The sequence below is a fragment of the Chenopodium quinoa genome, unplaced genomic scaffold, assembly GCF_001683475.1.
Source record: "Chenopodium quinoa cultivar QQ74 unplaced genomic scaffold, ASM168347v1, whole genome shotgun sequence".
Lineage (NCBI taxonomy): Eukaryota > Viridiplantae > Streptophyta > Magnoliopsida > Caryophyllales > Amaranthaceae > Chenopodium > Chenopodium quinoa.
The window spans coordinates 2,516,714-2,535,909 of NW_018743122.1; the positions used below are offsets into that span (position 1 = coordinate 2,516,714).

Sequence of the window (19,196 nt, forward strand, 5' to 3'; positions counted from 1 at the left end):
GTGTCATGGGAAGGACACGTGTCGTGTCGTAATTGGTCCATGGTGGACGGATCATTGCTTGACACGTGGCAGGCTCCTATTGGCCCATGTGACGGACACATGGCGGAACCTGATTGGTCCACTTGTCAGATGGTGATTGGTGGGGAAAAATCCCCTAATCAGCTGGCAGCGCCAACTTGCGCGCATTGAGTGGCTCCGGTTTTGGGGTTGGTTGAGGCGGTTTGGGGATAATTAAATATTAATGAAAATTATTTTAAAAGTTATGTTATACAACTTTATATTAATTCCTATCTAACAACATATTTTATGATCAAATATATTTTTATTATGTTAGTAAAAAAATTATGGTCAAATCTAATGCGTGAATAGTAAAAAAAAAGTCCAACGTCTCTTGTATTGTGGGACGGAAGGAATAATAATTAGAGTAATGACTCTAATAACGCTCGTTTGTACAAAATTGTATTTAGGTGATATTGTTTATTACCAACAAAGACATCTAATGTTACGAACAAATCACTTTTTTTTGTTAGTTTTGATAAAGAAGTATCTTGGTATTATGGTGGTTGCTACATGTGTCAAAAAGGCCTCCGTTAATTGTGTACGATACCATATAAGGGCCTGTTCACATTTACTTAATTTCATTTCAGTTCAGTTCAGTTCAGCTCCAATCAGTTCAGTTCAGTTCAGTTCAGCTTCTAATTTCCCTCTCTAATAAAATATTCATTTCAGCTCAGTTCAGTTCAGCTCTAATTAGTTCAGTTCAGTTCAATTTAGCTCAATTCAGTAAATGTGAACATGCCCTAAACATAAGTTGATACCAACAAAACATTATTAGATGAAGTATTTTGGTAGCATAATGGTTGCTACATATATTCGGAAGGCCTCCATTAATTGTGTACGATACCATTTTTTTTAAAAGAAGTCTACGATACCATCTAAACACAAATTAATACCAACAAAACATTATTACAGTCACTAAAAACCCGTTTTCTTTAGCTTAATTTCAGTTTACTTCCACAATTTAGTTTAGTAAATTAGAATAGACCCTAAGAAACGTCAATAGAATACAAAGAGCACTCGCCACTCTCCCATGTTATTGATTATGCTAAACCTCTTACCTCCTAGTCCTCCCTACACTCTCCCTATATGATAAACCCAGCTCTTTAGAAACAACAGACTCCAGTACTCCACTAGTCCACTGTGCCAATTGCAATTTGCTAAACAAAAAATTTCCTACCATTTTCCTTCCTTGTTTATGTTAATTTATTAACTCATTTTTTCAAAAATTTTTCATGTCTTCCACAATTCTCATCCCCAATTTCCAAACCACAGTATTCTTGAAGCACCTATCCCCTCCACCGTTACCATGCCGCAGAAAAAAATTCAAATCTTCGCGCCCCAGACCTTTATTCATCGCTTCTGCTTCTGGGAATTCAAATGGGTTTTCCTGGGATAAGCTTTCGGGCTCCATTCGCCGCGGTTCCGACCGATTTTTGACTAAATTTGGCGAGGCAGTGATGAAGGAGACTGGCATTGATTCTGGGGACGCCCAGAAATTAATTTCTCAAGTTTCAAGCCGGGTTGATGGTGCTGTGAGTTATTTTGGAGCTGGGTTTAATCGTTTTAGGTTTGAATTGGTTCCTGAATTCATCAATTGGAACAAATGGGATAATTGGAAAGTAAGATTTTTTTATATTTTTTATATATAGAAATTTATATTTGCTATACTTCTTTTATGCTTAAATATGGTGTTTTACTGTGGAAGTTGATACATATTTGTTGAGAAAATGACTTTTGAAGAGGTGAAAACATATATGTCATTGAAATTTTAAAGATCAAAGAAAGTATTTTATTGCTGGTGCTGTTGAAGGGTGAATTCACTTTTTTTGTGTTTGTAAAAGCCAGTTTTAATGAACACTACCCTTCCCCCGAAAATACCGAACATTCTTAGGTGCACCTACCGGAAATACTCGGGTGAAAAGTCGTAGTTCTGGTGTATTCAAGTGCAAAATAGAGTTTCTCATGAAATTATCCTATATTTAAGCTTGTTCCAAAATATGTATAAGTTGAGGTTTTATAGTAGTTTATTGTATGAAGAAGTTTGCTTTTCAAGTAAAGATATCATTCTCTCATTTTAGTTGATTATAAGTAGAAGAAAATGCCGGTAAGTTGAATTCACGCTGTTATTGATGCAAATTCTTATAATTCCATTGCCTATTGAATAAGAAATATATGGACTCAACCGTTCCTTTTTTGGATTGAAATTTTTTTTGCTCAAGGCATTCTGTGAAATTATGTTAAAATCTAATTGTTTATATTCTTATAGTTTCTTTATGAAAATTTCGTTTTAGCTTGTTCAAGTATTGATCATCTTTAGATCAATCTAATGATTTGGACCCATGTTTTGTTCCTTCTGTTTTATGGGATGTAGGACACATGAAACTGATGATTTGCATCAGTACCAAGGATTTATTTGATTCCTAAAAATTCTAGAATAGTATGGCTAACATCTCATTCTACAGGATGTAAAAAGCTGGGAACCTAATCGTTTTGGTGCCCTGTTGCTCTATTTTCTTGCTATCGTAGTGTCTTCTCGGAAAATTTACATGGGTCTTCCAGCTCCTCGCATTGCACAAGAGAAGAAAGAGTTGACGGAAGCATATATGGAGGCATTAGTTCCTGTTCCCACGCCAAGTAATGTCAGGAGGTATGTTACAGCTGCAATGCCTCCGTCGAAATTGCCAGCTAATTAACCAAATCTACTCAAACCCAATTCTTCAAAAAAATAAATCTGATATGGAGTAAATTTTAAAGAAATACAAAGTATGTAAGATATAAATAGCTTTTCTTGCCAATTTTCTCAATATCTTATCTTTACCATTGTTACCCCTTTAAATAAATAAATATTCTAAAAATATTGAAATTCATAAATTTAAATACTTAGTATCGTTGTAATTTTAATTTTCCAAACACACTGAAATATTATCTACAATAACAAAATTAATACTGCCTTTATCAGTGCAAGTATTTAGATTATAGTTAAGCTTCTTCAATATCGAAAGTCCTTAATGACAATATATCTGTCACAAATGGAGGACTGTGCAGTTGGTGTCATAATGTAGATGAAGATTTATGTGATGTTAAACGAATTAGGACTCCAGCTAGCAGCAAGCGTGTTAATTTATTACTTCAATTTCTCTTCCAAGATAAATTAATTTACAACATGAGGATGAGTATAGGTTCCAACTCCCAAGAATATGAAAGAACTATTTGTACATTAGTTTGGGAAATCCATTCCATTTATAAAAAAAAAATAATCACTTTAATCAAAAGTTTCTTCTATAAACTTAATTAAAAAAAGGAAAAATTGTCAAGAACTACCCATCTAATAGGTCATTTTGTCAACAACTAGTCGCTTAAAATTTTTATCAAAAAAAACTACCCACTAAATTTAAAAAGTTTGAGTAGCACTACCCATTTTGGTTCTCCGGCAACAAAATTCGGCAAGTGTGGCCTAATTTTATTTTTTTCTTCCAAAACTTAAGCCTAAACCTCGTATTAACAACCAACCTAATCTCCTTTACAACGATTCACCCTAGAGGCACAAATTTTTTAATATTTCCCCAATTAAAGAGGGTGAACGTAATTGTGATTTTAATTAAGAAATATGTAATGCTTCTAAATTGATGTTAAATTCACTTGTTTTGGCTTCTTAATTGAGTGATTCATCATATCGTGTTTAAATTATGGAAGAAAAAACAAAAGTGAACCCCAGTCGCCGGAAAACCAAAATGGGTAATGCTAGTCAAAATTTTTAAATTTAGTGGGTAGTTTTTTTGATAAAAAATTTAAGCGAGTAGTTGTTGACAAAATGACCTATTAGGCGGGTAGTTCCTGACAATTTTTCCTTAAAAAAAATCTGTTTGAGGGACATAAAACAAAGAGCTGGCTAGCACTGCAGAAGATGCTACTGACTGCTGTAATATGCTACGGGAGGACGGGCTTTAGAATGTGGAATGAGAGATAGAGGTGGTTGTGGAGTTTCAAAGTTTGCTTTATTAAAAGGTTTTATCTTAAAGTGTTAGTGATATACTTATATATGTTTTTCATCCAAGTAGTAAGTGTGGGCTACTCGGGTTTGGTGCTTGGTAACTTTCAGATGTTGCTAAACAACATGGAACTCTTTTGTAAGTGCAGGCTGAAGAAGGGAATGTGGAGAAATACGATGCCGAAAGGACTGAAAATGAAGAAATTTATTGAAGGACCCAATGGGACTCTAATTCATGATAGTTCGTATGTTGGAGAAGATGCATGGGATTATGATAGTGAACAGCCTATCGAAAATGTGAAAGGAATAATCAACAGTGATGCAAGTTTAAGTGCAGAAGCAAAGAAGGACGTTCAAAGTGAGATTGGGGTGTCAGGTTAGTAAATAACCTTTATTTTGTTAAATAAATTTCAAAGTTGGTAACTGAAACTCTGGCTGAATTCATCATTTACCATTTAGGAGGAAGGGCATAAGAAACATCACTAGGCTTAGTGTGTAGTAAAGGTAGGATACAAGTTTTTAATGGGTAAAAATGACTTCTTCACTAAATATTGTGTCAGAAGCAGACATCATGGTCAATCTATTTTATCAGGCTCTGTCTTCCTCCACTTGATGCTTTATCAAATTCTGCTGCATGTTTCATAAAGTGAATTTGTATAGCTTGACAATGCATGATTGCATGTATCCTGTGTTAACTCTTATGTCCTGTTTGATCTGGGTTTGACTTAAAAACACAAGGATATGAAATGAATGATACTTGGAACCCAGACTCCTCTATCTCTCATTTTCTAAAAATTTAGGGCCAGAATTTCTGTTATCTCTGGTCATGCTTAAGGAGGTTATATTAGGAAAAATGAAGGTGAATCAACTAATTTTAAAAAATCTTTGAACAAGTTTGCAGTTGGAAACTCTCACTTAAACCATTGATGGTCGCGGAATATTGATTGCCAATGCCACTGAATTGCTGCTAAACCATTCCCTTTTAGTCATGTTGATTCTTTCTTTGTAGGATAGAAGGAGCCACTAGAGGTGGAATTAATGGTTGTGATTGTGGATGAAGGTGGTTGGAGTGAGATAGGAAGAAGTAGAGGCGGGTGGATGAGTTCTAGAATTAGTGTTGGATGGCTCGCTGATTGGAGTTATACGTTTTCTTTTTAGACTTTATGATTTTATAGTTACCATTTTGATGTTGATTGGAGGTGGGCAGTATAACCTAGAGGACTTTCCAACCCATATAGCTGATCAACAGAGAAGAAACCAGCCAAACATTGGGTCTGGTTTTATTTCATACTGTACAGTGTTTGTACCAATTCCTATAGGTGAACCAGATGGTGCTTTATGTATTTTAGAAGCAAGGTAATGATAGCTAGCTCTTAATATTTATCTAAGGAAACCAAGCTGAACAATTTTTTTCGTTAGAGATTGGACTTTTGTACGGAGCTACATTATCGTATTTCAAATTCCTCAATTATATACTAGATACATTGGCTAAAATTATTTCTCCTTTCTGGAAGTGTTACTAATTTTCATTGTCTAACCTTGCAACCCTTCTTTCTCTATCACATTGCAGCTCATACGCAAGAGCTTAGAGGATCATGGCGTGGAAGGCTCAAGGCATGGACAGAAATTCTGGAAAAGGAGAAGTTAGCAGAGCAAACTAGCCCTTTAAATGCTAGATATTCAGTTGAATTTGACATGAAAGAAGTTGAGGACAGTCTTCGAAAAGATGTTGTAGAAAAGGCATCAGATGCACAAGGAGCCAGGGCTTTGTGGATATCTAAGCGTTGGTGGCGATATCGACCTAAACTACCATACACTTATTTTTTTGAAAAGCTCAATAGCTCAGAGGTAGACTCAGTTTCCTTCTTTGTTGTATTGTGCTTTTGTCTTGCCGATTTGCTGGTAGTTAAAGAATATCTGAGAGCCTATATTGTTGAATTGTTTAAACGTCAGATTGCTCAGTGCTACCTACGGAGTATTTTGGTTGATTCTTTAATTTGTGCCTAATCATTTCCTCCATCAATATTTTAATATGTAGAAGAATTCACAATCATGAATCATGTCATGTCTATTGCTCCATCCTTGCTGTAGCCAATGTGTTTTCTTCCTTCTTAAAACAATTAGCTGGTGGTATGGATGATAGGATATCTTTTTATTGGAAGGTTTCCAATCTGAATGAGAACATTTTTGAGCTTCTGTATACCTTTGGCAGGTTGCAGCTGTTGTCTTCACCGAAGATCTAAAGAGATTGTATGTAACAATGAAGGAAGGTTTTCCATTGGAGTACATCGTAAGTGACATATATGCACACATTTCCTATATGAGCTGGATAGTGTTTCGAAACACTAACTACTATTTTTATCTAATCACTTCGTATATGTTAGAAAAAAATTAATAATTTAAAAGTATACATTGCGACGAATCCAACAATATACTACTCTTACATAATAACATCTGTAATTTACTCCGTATATATTAGTTAATAATATATCCAAGTCAAATTACTAAATACCTCTTTATAATTAATCTTTTCCTCATGTTTGTTAGATTGACATCCCTCTTGATCCGTACTTGTTTGAGACAATATCAAATTCTGGGGTTGAGGTGGATCTTCTTCAGAAACGGCAAATCCATTATTTTCTGAAAGTTTTAATTGCGTTGTTACCTGGAATTCTGGTTTTGTGGTTTATGAGAGAGTCATTGATGCTTCTGCACATTGCTTCCAGCCGTTTTCTCTATAAGAAGTATAACCAGCTGTTTGACGTGGCATATGCAGAGAATTTTATTTTGGTAAATATTTGGATCCTGGTAATAGAGTGTTCCGACGTTCTGTCTAGGCAGTTAGTTCATTAGCTGATTCCATCTGATCCTTTTGTAGCTTGTTGGTGAAGATGTTAAAACGAAGTCAATGTACAAAGAAGTAATATTAGGGGGTGATGTTTGGGATCTTCTCGATGAAATAATGGTTAACATGAGAAACCCTATGCAGTTCTTTGAAAGGGAGGTGCAATTTGTGAGGGTACTACTCTTGTCCATAATTAGTAGTTAGTTGAATTTTGTATTATCTATTTCAATTTTTGGCAATATTTCCAGCTCGTTCTGGATTTTAGTCTTTTACAATGGAACTCGTGATTTTATTATCTTATATCATGTGCGGATGATGTATAAGTGATTTTTCATGTTTCTGTGGCAGGGTATTCTTCTTTCAGGACCTCCAGGTACTGGTAAAACACTATTTGCTAGAACACTATCAAAGGAAAGTGGTTTGCCTTTTGTGTTTGCTTCAGGTGCAGAGTTTACCGACAGTGAGAAAAGTGGCGCTGCAAGGATCAACGAAATATTTTCAATAGCACGAAAAATGTAATTGTCACTCTTGTTGGTTACATTTTCTTATTTTCTTAAAGAAAGATTTGCTTGGTTCTTTATGACATTACAATAGATAAAAGGTTGCAACAGTTGAGTGGTTACTTGTTATCCATGTTTAGCCATTCAGTGGTGTTGGGATTGAAGTGGGACTGTGGGACAGGGAGTTGCACATCAAGCCCTCTTCAAGTGTTTCTTAGGCTGATAGAACCATATCTTTGGTGTCTTATGTGGTCTCATGCCCTAGCAACCTTTCGTAATTCATCACTTTTTAATGTACAATGTAATTAAATGCAATGTTCTTCCCTATTTTGAAGAGGACTTCTTGTCATTTTCCATTGCAAAGTGAGTTTTATACTTTTCTTTCCATAGCAAAACTTTTTTTCCCTCTTCAAATGAAACTTTATGTGTATAGTACACTAATTGATGGTGCATTTGTTGGATGTAAATTAAACTACAATGTCTAATGCAACATGAGGACAGGCTTACTATTGTGTATGTGTATCTATGTTTTTTTTTTTTTTAATTTATATTATTTTTTTTAAAGCTCCTTGCAGTAGCTAGATTTTGTTTTGTTTTTGTCTATTTCTATTTTTTAAAATTTTTTTCCTGGTAAGACATTAAATGCCTGCTATGTATTTTTGAATTCAAATCTTGTAATTAGTTGATGAATTGATGTCAATTTTTCTTTTGCTTTTTCGTTTTTTTTGTAGGCTCCGTCATTTGTTTTCATTGATGAAATTGATGCCATAGCAGGAAGGCATGCTAGGAATGATCCTCGAAGAAGAGCTACGTTTGAGGCCTTAATTTCTCAGCTGGATGGAGAGTAAGGCACTGATTTTTTGCTTGCTTCTACTGCATCATCAAATTTCTTTGTTGCTGAGCTAAATACTGTTCCTGTAAACAAACTGGCATACTATTGGAAAATATACACATTGCAAAATTGAATAGCAAAACTAAACTAATCAACAATTTCATCATCAACGTTGTATGCAAAATATACTCATACTTGTCCAAAATCAAATCAAACAAACAACAAGTAATTCAATCAAATATCAAGAATCAAAAACTAAAATTGCATTCTAGAGTAAAGAATTCTTACAAAACTTTGATCAAAATCAAAGAGGAAGAAGATTGAAAGTAGCATTCATCAAATTCACCAAGTTTCTCTCTCTAGAATCTAAGAACAAAATTTTTTTCCAATTTGAGCTTCTCTCTCTAAAAATCCAATTTATTTCAAATTCTAATCTAATTCTAAGCTATTCCCTCTCTAAAAATGAAGAAATTCTATATATAGTGAAACTAACAAAGGAGGAGTTAGTTAAACGTCCAAAAAAAACTCCAATAGGCGCGCCCTCTCCTCTACATGCGCGGCCGCAATGAAATGGGTACGGAACAGGGGGAGGAAGGCTGTGCGACCGCACCTCCCACTTGCACGGCTGCGCCACATCCTGTCGCCCTCGTGCGCGCTTGCACGTGGGAGCAAGGCACTTCCTTCTCGTGTATCCGTTGATGCTCCCGTGCGCTCCACTTGATGCATGGTTGGGGTGGCAGTCTCCGAAGGTCTTCACGGTGGGTTCAACACCGATTTTGATGCCCACGCAGCATGAGAGCGCGGCCTTGAAGACTAGGCTTTTGCACTCCTTCACTTTTGAGCTTCAAGGGAAGGAACCGGCTTGCACTTTAAGCCTTGCAAATCCCGAGAGAAGGTCATTTAGTTCCTTAGATGTCTCCATTCAAATAAAAGAGAAAAAGCAAAATAAACCAAGAAATGCAAGAAAATGGGAAAACAACTTAGGAAAACACAAACTAGAGAAATATTAAGTAAAATTAAAGAAAAATAGATAAAAGGGATATGAAAGCAATCAAAATTCATCCTAAAAGAAGCTCAATGAGTGCCATAAATGACACTCATCAATAGGAAAGAAAAGAAATAAACCTACCCTCAATTTCGGTCTTTTTAGAGTGAGTTCACAATTCTCTTTTGAGTATATTGTTTAAGAAACTCTTTCATTAGCCTTTCTCTTTTCGGTCTTTTCCCCACCCCATCCTCCTTAGTAGGGATGTCAATGGGGCCGGGGGGGGGGGGGCGGATGTTGGCCTTCCCATCCTTATCCCCACCTAAAATTTTCATCCTATCCCCATCCCCAACCCCGTAGCGGGTCTAAAATTCATCCCCATCTTCGCTCCGGCGGGTACAATTCCAAAAACATCCCCGCCTCACCCCCCACTTGGATATCCATCCCCACTAAATCCCTACATAAGACCCGCCTAATCACCACCTCCCTATACACAATCCAACATAATTAATATTGATTCCAAAAAAAAACATATTGTTAATATTACACACTTTTTTAGTTATAATATTACTATACTAATTATTATATCTACTATTTTATTTTACATAATTTTTTTTATATAAAATAGTATAAAAGTATATAATTTTGTTTTTAAAAATATATATGTGGGGGTGAGGCGTGTACAATGTAACATTCACCCTCGCTGCATCACCCATGGCAGGTTTGATTTTTATCCCCATCCCCGCTCTACCACCCACCAAACCAGGACCCATCCCCGCCCCCATTGGGGCGGGTCTCCTACTTGACCCACCCCACTAACATCCCTACTCCTTAGCTTTCATGTCGCCGTACACCTTTAATCGCTACCCCTACTGCCTTCAATTACCCTCTTCACTACCACTGCCAAGGTCTATGATTTGACCTTGGGTGGTTTAATTGAAGATCAATTATACCAATCCATATCACTGACATCTTAAATTTCGGTGGTGTGGCAAGTTAATTTTCTAGTTAATCTTGTTCTCTCTCTCTCTCTCTCACACACACACACACACACACACACACACACACACACGCACACACACACTTGTGCTGTTGTGGGGTCACAGACTTGCGGTAGGTTATAGAAGTGGTTTTTTGTTTTTAAATAGTAGTTTTGGTGGCGGCTGCTTTTGAAGTATTCTGGTTGGAAGTTAGTTCGGTGGTTGTCAAAACCTTGTGATTTGCGGTGATTGGGAGGAGGAAGTGTAATAGACTGTATTTAATTACAATGAATTTGGACTGAACTGATTCTGTTAATGGAAGAAGGGCTGATTTTTCATTTCATTAGTCAAAGGATTACAAAGGATAGTTTATTAGCTTGAGGTTACAAATCTCCAAGCCACTTTAGGTAGCCACTCTCTTGTGTTTGCCTTACAAATTTCTGGATGCCTTCTACAATGACTAAACTATTTTACTTATACAAGATTACTAGAGGTCAAAGCTGACTTTAAGGTTTACATGTGACTTACTTAAACACAAATTGGAAAACCATTAAAAACATAATAGAAGCAGGCTGCTTTCTTTCCTTCTTCTATATTAACTTTGTCTTCTACTTAATTGGAGTCTTCAAATCTCGAAATTCTCTAAGGTGTTGCTACCCTTTGTTGTTCTTGGTGCCTTCCTGCTCTCCTAGTGTAGACCCGAGAATACGGTTGACCCGGATCCATCACATTACTCCCCGCCACAAGTTTCACCTTGTCCTCAAGGTGGAAGGACGGAAAGCGATCATTCATAGCCACTTAATAAGGACTTCCAGCACCACCTTGTTGCCTCCCCTTTTCTTGTGGACATTCAAAACGGCTTCTGGTTCCGCCAATGATCCGCAATAATTCGGGTATAGTGGGGCTGGTGGGTCGATCACCGTCATCCTCTTCAAATGCGACACATGGAAAGTAGGGTGGAGCTTACAGGACGCCGGCAGCTCAAGCCTGTACGCGGCCACCTGCTTCTGGAGAATCTTGAAAGAACCATAAAATCACGCGGCCAACTTCTCAAAGGGACGTCGTGCCAAGGATTTCTGCCGATAAGGTTGGAGCTTCAGAAATACCATCTCTCATACTCCGAAGCTTTCATCTCTACTATGCTTATCAGGCCTTCATCAATTGTTCTTCCAAGGACCCCACCGGTGTTTGGACTTCCATAACTTAGGCGGAGGACGACCGTAAACCACTTGAAACAGAGTGGTTTTGGTGGCTGAGTGGGGAGACGTGTTATACGCGTACTCTGCCCAATGAAGCCACATCGCCCATGTCTTCGGTTGTGTAGACGTGAAACATCTCAGATACGCCTCTAACCCCTTGTTGACGATTTCCGACTGCCTTTCCGTCTGCGCATGGTAGGAAGTACTCCTCTTCAATTGCGTCCCCTGTACCCGAAACAATTCCGGCCAAAAGTTACTCATAGAAATTCGATCTCGATCGGATACAATCGATGAAGGGAACTCGTGGAGCCGCACTATTTCCCGTGTGAAGATGCCGACAATCTTCTCGCTGGGTGCTTGACTCCAATAAAAATGGCCATATTTCGAAAAACGGTCCACCACTACTAGGATGACATCCACACCTTTCGAAAGCGGTAGCCCTTCTACAAAATCCATTGAAACATCTTCCCACACCGCCGTTGGTATGGGTAGTGGTTGGAGAAGTCCTGCCGGTTGCCTCTGCGAGGCTTTGTTTCGTTGACAGACGTCACATCCCCTCACATAATCGCCTATGGATCGGCGCATCCCCACCCGTACCATTCGGTCGCCGCTCGTAGGTAGGTCTTAACCTCTCTGTCGTGGCCGCCGGTAGGGGAATCGTGGTACTCATGGAGCAACTGGGGAATCACCTTAGCTGACTTAGGTAACACTATTCGACCTGTATACAACACCCTGCCTTCTGCCAAAGTAAAGTCATTGGGCCCTTGGCCCAAAGTCTCAAGGCCCTTCTTAATTTCTGCCAACTAAGGATCCCTTGCAAGTTCCCCTTCTAATTCCTTCCAATCAATTTCTTGTGTACAACACATCGATTTTAATTCGCCACCCACTCGTGACAGCGCATCCGCCACCCGGTTGGAGGCCCCGGGTCGGTATTGAACCTCGAAATCAAAACCCACTAGTTTACGCATCCACTTTTGGTGCTCACTTCCCACCTCTCTTTGTCAAGTGATGTAGCGTAAACTTTGTTGGTCGGTTCTAACCACGAAGTGTCTCCCTAACAAGTAATGCCTCCACTTCACGATTGCTAAACAAATTGCATGAGTTTCTTCTTGTATATGGACTTGGATTGGGCCCGAACCCCTAAGAGTTTGCTATAGTAAGCAATTGGGCGATTCTCTTGCATCAACACGTCCCCTAACCCATAGCCCGAGGCATCGGTCTCAAGATTGAACAATTTATGAAAATCGGGCATTGCTAGTACCGGAGGGGTTGTCATGGCCACCTTTAACCTTTCAAAGGCTTGGGCCGCTTCATCGGACCACCCAAACGCATCTTTCTTGAGTTGTGATGCAAGTGGACCGGCCACTTGAGCATAATGGGCCACGAACTTTTGGTATTAGCCTGTCAAACCCAAAAATCCTCTTAATTCCCGCAAATTTCGTGGGCTAGTCCAACTGATTATAGCCTTGATCTTTTCTTGATCCATGGCTACTCCCTGACTTGAGATTACATGGCCTAAATAAGCCACCTCATGCTTCCCAAACTCACATTTCTTATGCTAGCCCAACTGATTATAGCCTTGATCTTTTCTTGATCCATGGCTACTCCCTGACTTTGAGATTACATGGCCTAAATAAGCCACCTCATGCTTCCCAAACTCACATTTCTTATAATTAGCATATAATTCATGCTCTGAGAACTTGTTGCAAGTGCACTTGATGTTCCTCTTCACTCTTGCTATAAAAAAGAATGTCATCAAAGAATACTAGAACGAACTTTCTCAAAAATGGTCGAAAGATATCGTTCATTAGCGATTGAAAAGTGGTCAGGGCGTTAGTTAGCTCGAATGGCATCACAAGGAACTCATAATGTTCCTCATGAGTTTGAAAGGCCGTCTTGTGGGTATCTTGGGCCTTGACTCGAATTTGATGATAGCCAGACTTCAAGTCCAACTTAGAGAAGATGACCGCCCCATGTAGCTCATCCAACAACTCGTCTATTACCAATATCGGGTATTTGTCTGGTACCGTTTCCTTGCTACCGTTTCCTTGCTGATGGTGCGGTAATCTACACAAAACCACCACGATCCATCTTTCTTCTTGACAAGCAAAATCGGGCTCGAAAACGGACTAGTTGAGGGCTTGATAATACCGGCTTCCAACATTTCTCGAATTAATTTTTCAATCATCTTTTGTATTTGTGGATATCGATACGGTCTCACGCTAACGGGGTCGCTGCCTTCCTTCAAAATGATTGAGTGTTCGTGGCCCCTTGATGGTGGGAGTCCCGTAGGCATGTTAAAGACTTTAGCAAATTGCTCCAAAGTGGACTTCAAAAATTTCTGGTGGGTTGGCTGCAACGAACTAGCGTGGTGTTGATGAATAAAACGGACGGAAGGTTGATTTGGATAGATAAAGCCTAAGCTTGCGTACAATCGTCAATGGCTTTAGGCCATCACTCTCTAAGAACTCTCTAACTTAATACTTTCTGCCTACCCTCTCCATCCTAAATTACTACTATTTATACTACTACTACAAAGCATAAGATGGCAACAATGCCTTAATTACTACAATTACTACTCTTGTCTTCTTCCCATTTTTGCACACTACAGACAAATGGCCTAAGGAGGTCTAGCTGCTCCTCTGTCTCCCTCTGCTTGTTGTTGTTGATGGTTTCTGTTGTTGTTGTTGGTCTGCCACTGCTGCCTGCTGTAGGTGGGTGTCACGGGTGGTGGTGGGAGTGGGTTCATTGCATTGGCCTTGGAATTGGGCCCAACTTCTCCTTCTAGCCCAACTTCCATTTGTTCTACTTGATTTATTTCCACCAACAACTCATTCCTTTCCTTGCCCAAATTTCGAAACATGGCCTTAAGTGAGATCTTGTCCGTTTCCAATCCGATGAGTTTCACGGGTACGTCGGCCACCGTGAACTTCATTTCGTGAGTCTTCCAGTTCGTAGTGGTCTCGAGCTTTTCTAACCATTGCACCCCGAGTATCACATCGGCATTTCCTAGCCCAAGTGGTAGAAAGTCTTCCACTTCGTAGTGGTCCCGAGCTTTTCTAACCATTGCACCCCGAGTATCACATCGGCATTTCCTAGCCCAAGGGGTAGAAAGTCTTCCACCACGGTTATACCACCTTCCAACCATACTTTCACCGCTTGACACACCCCTTTTCCTTTCACGGTATCCCCATTACCTAAGGATACTCCGAACTCGTCCCCCTGCGTTATGGGAATTTTCATTGCTTCCACCACCGCCATCGAGATAAAGTTATGGGTTGCTCTCGGATCAATCATCCCCACTATGACCCGCCCCTTCACCTTTCCTAACAATTTCATCGTCTTTGGGTTTAAAATGCTAACCACCGAGCAAAGTGAGACTCCTACGGAAGGCTCATCATCTTTTAATTTGAGCTCAAAATCTCCTCCTTCCTCAAACTCCTCCTCTTCTTCATTCTCGACCAATAACACACTCAATTCCTTCCGTTTACACCGGTGTCCCACGCCCCAACGTTCTTCACAACGGAAACAAAGTCCCTTGGTTCGTTTGTCTAGCAATTCACTCTCCGTGAGCCTTCTCGGACCTGTGCTCGATCTTTGGGGTTCTGGAGTGGGTAGACCCACACTAGCAGATCCTTGGGACTCAGGGGCCCTTGTCCAACTCAAACTAGAACCCCCATTTCGCAGCCCATACGATTGTATGAGGCCCTCGCTGCTTCGGCCCACTAATTGCGACCGGGCTAGGCCAAAAATTGCTTGGTCCAGCTTTCCAAGGCCCACACTCTTTTCGCCATTTAATCCTTCCTGCTAAGTCCATTGCTTTCTCCAAACTCCCAAGACTCAACAACCTCAATTTGGCCTTAATCTCATCCTTCAGCCCATTCACGAATTGTCCTAGCATTAAGCTTTCTGGAATATCCTCGTGGGGAAAAGCGAGTTCGATGAATTTCAGGCGGTATTCCTCCACCGTCGTCGTTTGTTTGACGACCAACATTGTTCATGGAGGCTGCCGTCGTTCGAAGGTCGGAACTCCCTCAACAATCGGTCCTTGAGATCCACCCATCCTCTGAACAACCTCCTCTTATTTTCCCAATGAAACCACTGTAAAGCGGCCCCGTCCATCGCAACCACGACGGCCGATACCTTGTCCTCCTCCGACCACCAATAAAAATCGAAATACATCCTCGCGCGCATCACCCAATTGTTAGGATCCTTTCCCTCAAATGTCGGCATCTTAAGCTTTTTGTGCTTCCAACGGTTATCTCCACCACCATCAAACTATTCACCGTCAAGCCACCCTCTGGGTTCTCTCCTCTTCCATTCAGGCATGCCAAATCTCTCTATTCTCGGGGTTCTCACCTCGTTTTCGCTATGATTTTCGCTGTTGACCTCACTGGAATGGTCGATTGCAACGGGGGAGGTGGCGGAGGTGGCTGTGGTCGGGGTTGTGTGGCCGAGGCCAGGGCGGCGCGCATCTCCTCCCTCAACTTCTCCAGCTCCCTCGCCGCCAAGAACCTCATGGTCTTTTCGGAAGCGGTCGACCCGCCCTTCGAGTCTGACTCTGTCTTCCTCCTGCCGTTTTCGCTCCGCTTAAAAAAAAAACGTGTAGTGATCGGTGATGTTGTTCTGGGTGTCAGCCGTGGCTCGGCTCACCGCTTTGCCACTGCTCGACCAATGGAAGCGTCCTGGTCTCCTCAATGGACTTCAGCCGTGACTCAACCTCCTTGAGTTTCTCGTCCACCGCGTCTGAATGTCCGCCATGATCGACCGCTATGATACCAAGTTGTAATAGACTGTATTTAATTACAATGAATTTGGACTGAAGTGATTCAATTAATGGAAGAAGGGCTGATTTTTCATTTAATTAGTCAAAGGATTATAAAGGATAGTTTAGTAGCTTGAGGCTATAAATCTCCAAGCCACTTTAGGTTGCCACTCTCTTGTTTTTGCCTTACAAATTTCAAGATGCCTTTTACAATGACTAAACTATTTTACTTATACAAGATTACTAGAGGTCAAAGCTGACTTTAAGGTTTACATGTGACTTACTTAAACACAAATGGAAAAACCATTAAAAACATAATAGAAGCAGAGCTGCTTTCTTTCCTTCTTCTCTTCTTAATTAACTTTGTCTTCTACTTAATTGGAGTCTTCAAATCTCGAAATGCTCTAAGGTGTTGCTGCCCTTTGTTGTTCTTGGTGCCTTCCTGCTCTCCTAGTGTAGACTCGAGAATACGGTTGACCAGATCCATCACAGGAAGGTGGTTGTGGTGGTTGATCCAAGGTAGAGAAAAGGTTGTAGTTGGTGGTGTAATTGATTAAAATGGATAGGCTACATGTTGTTGGATCGGTGGTGGTGATAAGGAAGTTTGTGATGGAGATGTTAGTATTAGTGCTTTATGGCCATGTGTGCTTAGGTTGGTTGAGGCATGGAGAACATGATGTTGGGTAAGTTATGTTGAATGTTTGACTTTATTGGGGGGGGGGGGGGAAGAAAGATGAAGGATTCCAAGTCAATTATGTTGAATGTTGGACTTTATTGGGGGACGGGGGGCGAGGGAATAAGTTTGGAGGTGGAAAGTGCTTAAAATGAAAAAGACCGAAAAAGGCCAACCCAACAACATTTATGAGCATCTTGGGACTTATTTAGTGTGTGTGGGGTGGGGGGAGGAAAGATCGAGGCTTCCAAGTTAATCAAGTATTTGGTGGAAGGGGGCGAGGGAATAAGTTTTGAGGAGTTTGGAAGGAGCTTAAAATGAAAAGAACTGGAAAAAGGCCAACGAAACAACATTTATGAGCATCAGGGTACTTATTTTTTCTTTCCCTTTCCTTTATTTCCCCTTTTAAATAAAACCCTTATGTATGTTGCCTTATAGTGGGTGTGAAAGATCATATTTTTAGGATTTCTCTTTGTATATTACATGGATAATCCGCAATCTTCCGGGATACAATGGGACCTTCATAAAGTTGATCATTATGAATGTTATGAGTCTATGAAAAATTTGATTGGGAAGTCCAATGGAAAAAAGGAGATTCATTAGTTTTTTTTTTTTTTTTTTTTTTTTTTTTTTTTTTTTTTTTTTTTTTTTTTTTGGAATCAGTAAAAATTATATAACAAGCTCTAGAACAGGAGATCCCTATGAGAATTTAGGAATCCGACATTTCAATAGAATTTAAATATTTTGAATGGAATGATTTTGAATATCGATTCAAGTCCAACAAATAAAAAAAGAAGTGCAGTAATATACCCCCTAAAGGGACTACTTAAGTATAGTGTATTTTGTATCGTTTTGGCGGCATTGCCGAGTGGTAAAGTGGAGGACTACAAATCCTTGTTCCCCATCTCAAATCCGAGTGTCTAGAAAAATTCATTGAGTGTCCTAAGCATCCCTATTTTCTTAATGTATATGCAACTAAGTCCCAAATTTATTTAGATTGAAGAAAAACTCTTGTAGTAGCTTATTTGGGCTGCGGGGTGCTGTAGTTTAATATTGTTATAGATTTTGAGATAATAAAGTAAAAATTTTACATTTCTTATAAAATTTGATGTAATAGTATTTTAATTTAATCTTATCTATAATAATCAATACTATATTAGAAGCAACATTTATCCTCATCCGACTTTGATTGTAATGTGTGACATTCTCTTATCTATTGGCCAAACGAGTGCTAGTCTTGTGCAAGATTTGCATCTTTGAGTGTTCCTAATGGGTATGGGCAAGAGAGTCAATATAATGTAGATGAGACTTTCATTAGTGCGTTAGTTTTACTCATTTTTTTTTTTCTAAGCAACACACTAGCTATATTTAAACATGGGTTTGACTGTTAATATCTTTGATTTGTAAAAGTCCTTTCCCCCACCTATGTGTAAAAGTCCTCCACTCCCACTTTAAATGTCACTTCTCCCTTCAACAATTGATCCAACTTATCAATTGATACTTGAGTGTGCTTTGAGTAGGTTTTCATCGGTCTGTGATACATCATTGGTTGAAACGTATGATGTCCAACATGGTTATAAATATTGTGCTCTATACAATTCCCGAGTTTGTGATTATACTCTCCCAAACAGCTCAGCTTAATAAACAACTAATTTCGAATAAACTTGTGTATAGAAACAGTATGACAACCTAGTTTTTGCATCATCTGGTAGAAATACCCCCTTATTGACATCTTAGTCGTGAACTCAACTGCATTCTCAAGTAGGCTATTTCCAAGCTTAATTAGTAAAATTTTCTTCGAGTTGCGTCCTTCCAGTGTTACTAGCAAGAAAAATATTGTCTATTGGGCCAAAGGCTCATTATTTTCTAGTTGTCCATTTCCTTTCTCAACTACCACATTGATGCTTTTTGTTGGTTTCTCTCGGTCCGAGTTGTCTGACATTTGTATGGCCAGAATGTTCAACACTCTCTTATTAGTCACTAGTTTGCTAAAGTGCTAAAGAATATTAAATTTGGTGTAAAGACAATAAGCTGTCTGCTGAATTTGTGACTTTGTGTGTCCATTCACTAGTTGGCAAAAGTGAGATTCTGGCTGTCTAGCGGATATTTTACTAGTGTCTCCAATTTGTATACATCAAGGCGACAATAAATATGGATGTCCGTTGATGTAAAATAATAGTCTGACTAAAAGGATAACCCTTGCTGGCTAAAGTGCTAATGGAAATTAAGTTTGGTGTGAAGGTTTATGATTGTCAATATGTAATAGATTCAAGCCAGATACAAATAATCTAACACACACAAGCCAATTTGGGGAAGAAAGACAGATTTTTTTATTCAAGTTCAAGCCAAAAGGTTTCTTACAAATAGTG

The 19,196-nt window shown here is 39.3% G+C and overlaps 1 pseudogene; it reads left to right on the forward strand.

The window, feature by feature from the left end:
- The first annotated feature begins 1,085 nt into the window (after positions 1-1,085).
- Positions 1,086-19,196, forward strand: part of LOC110731982 — a 38,785-nt pseudogene continuing 20,674 nt past the window's right edge.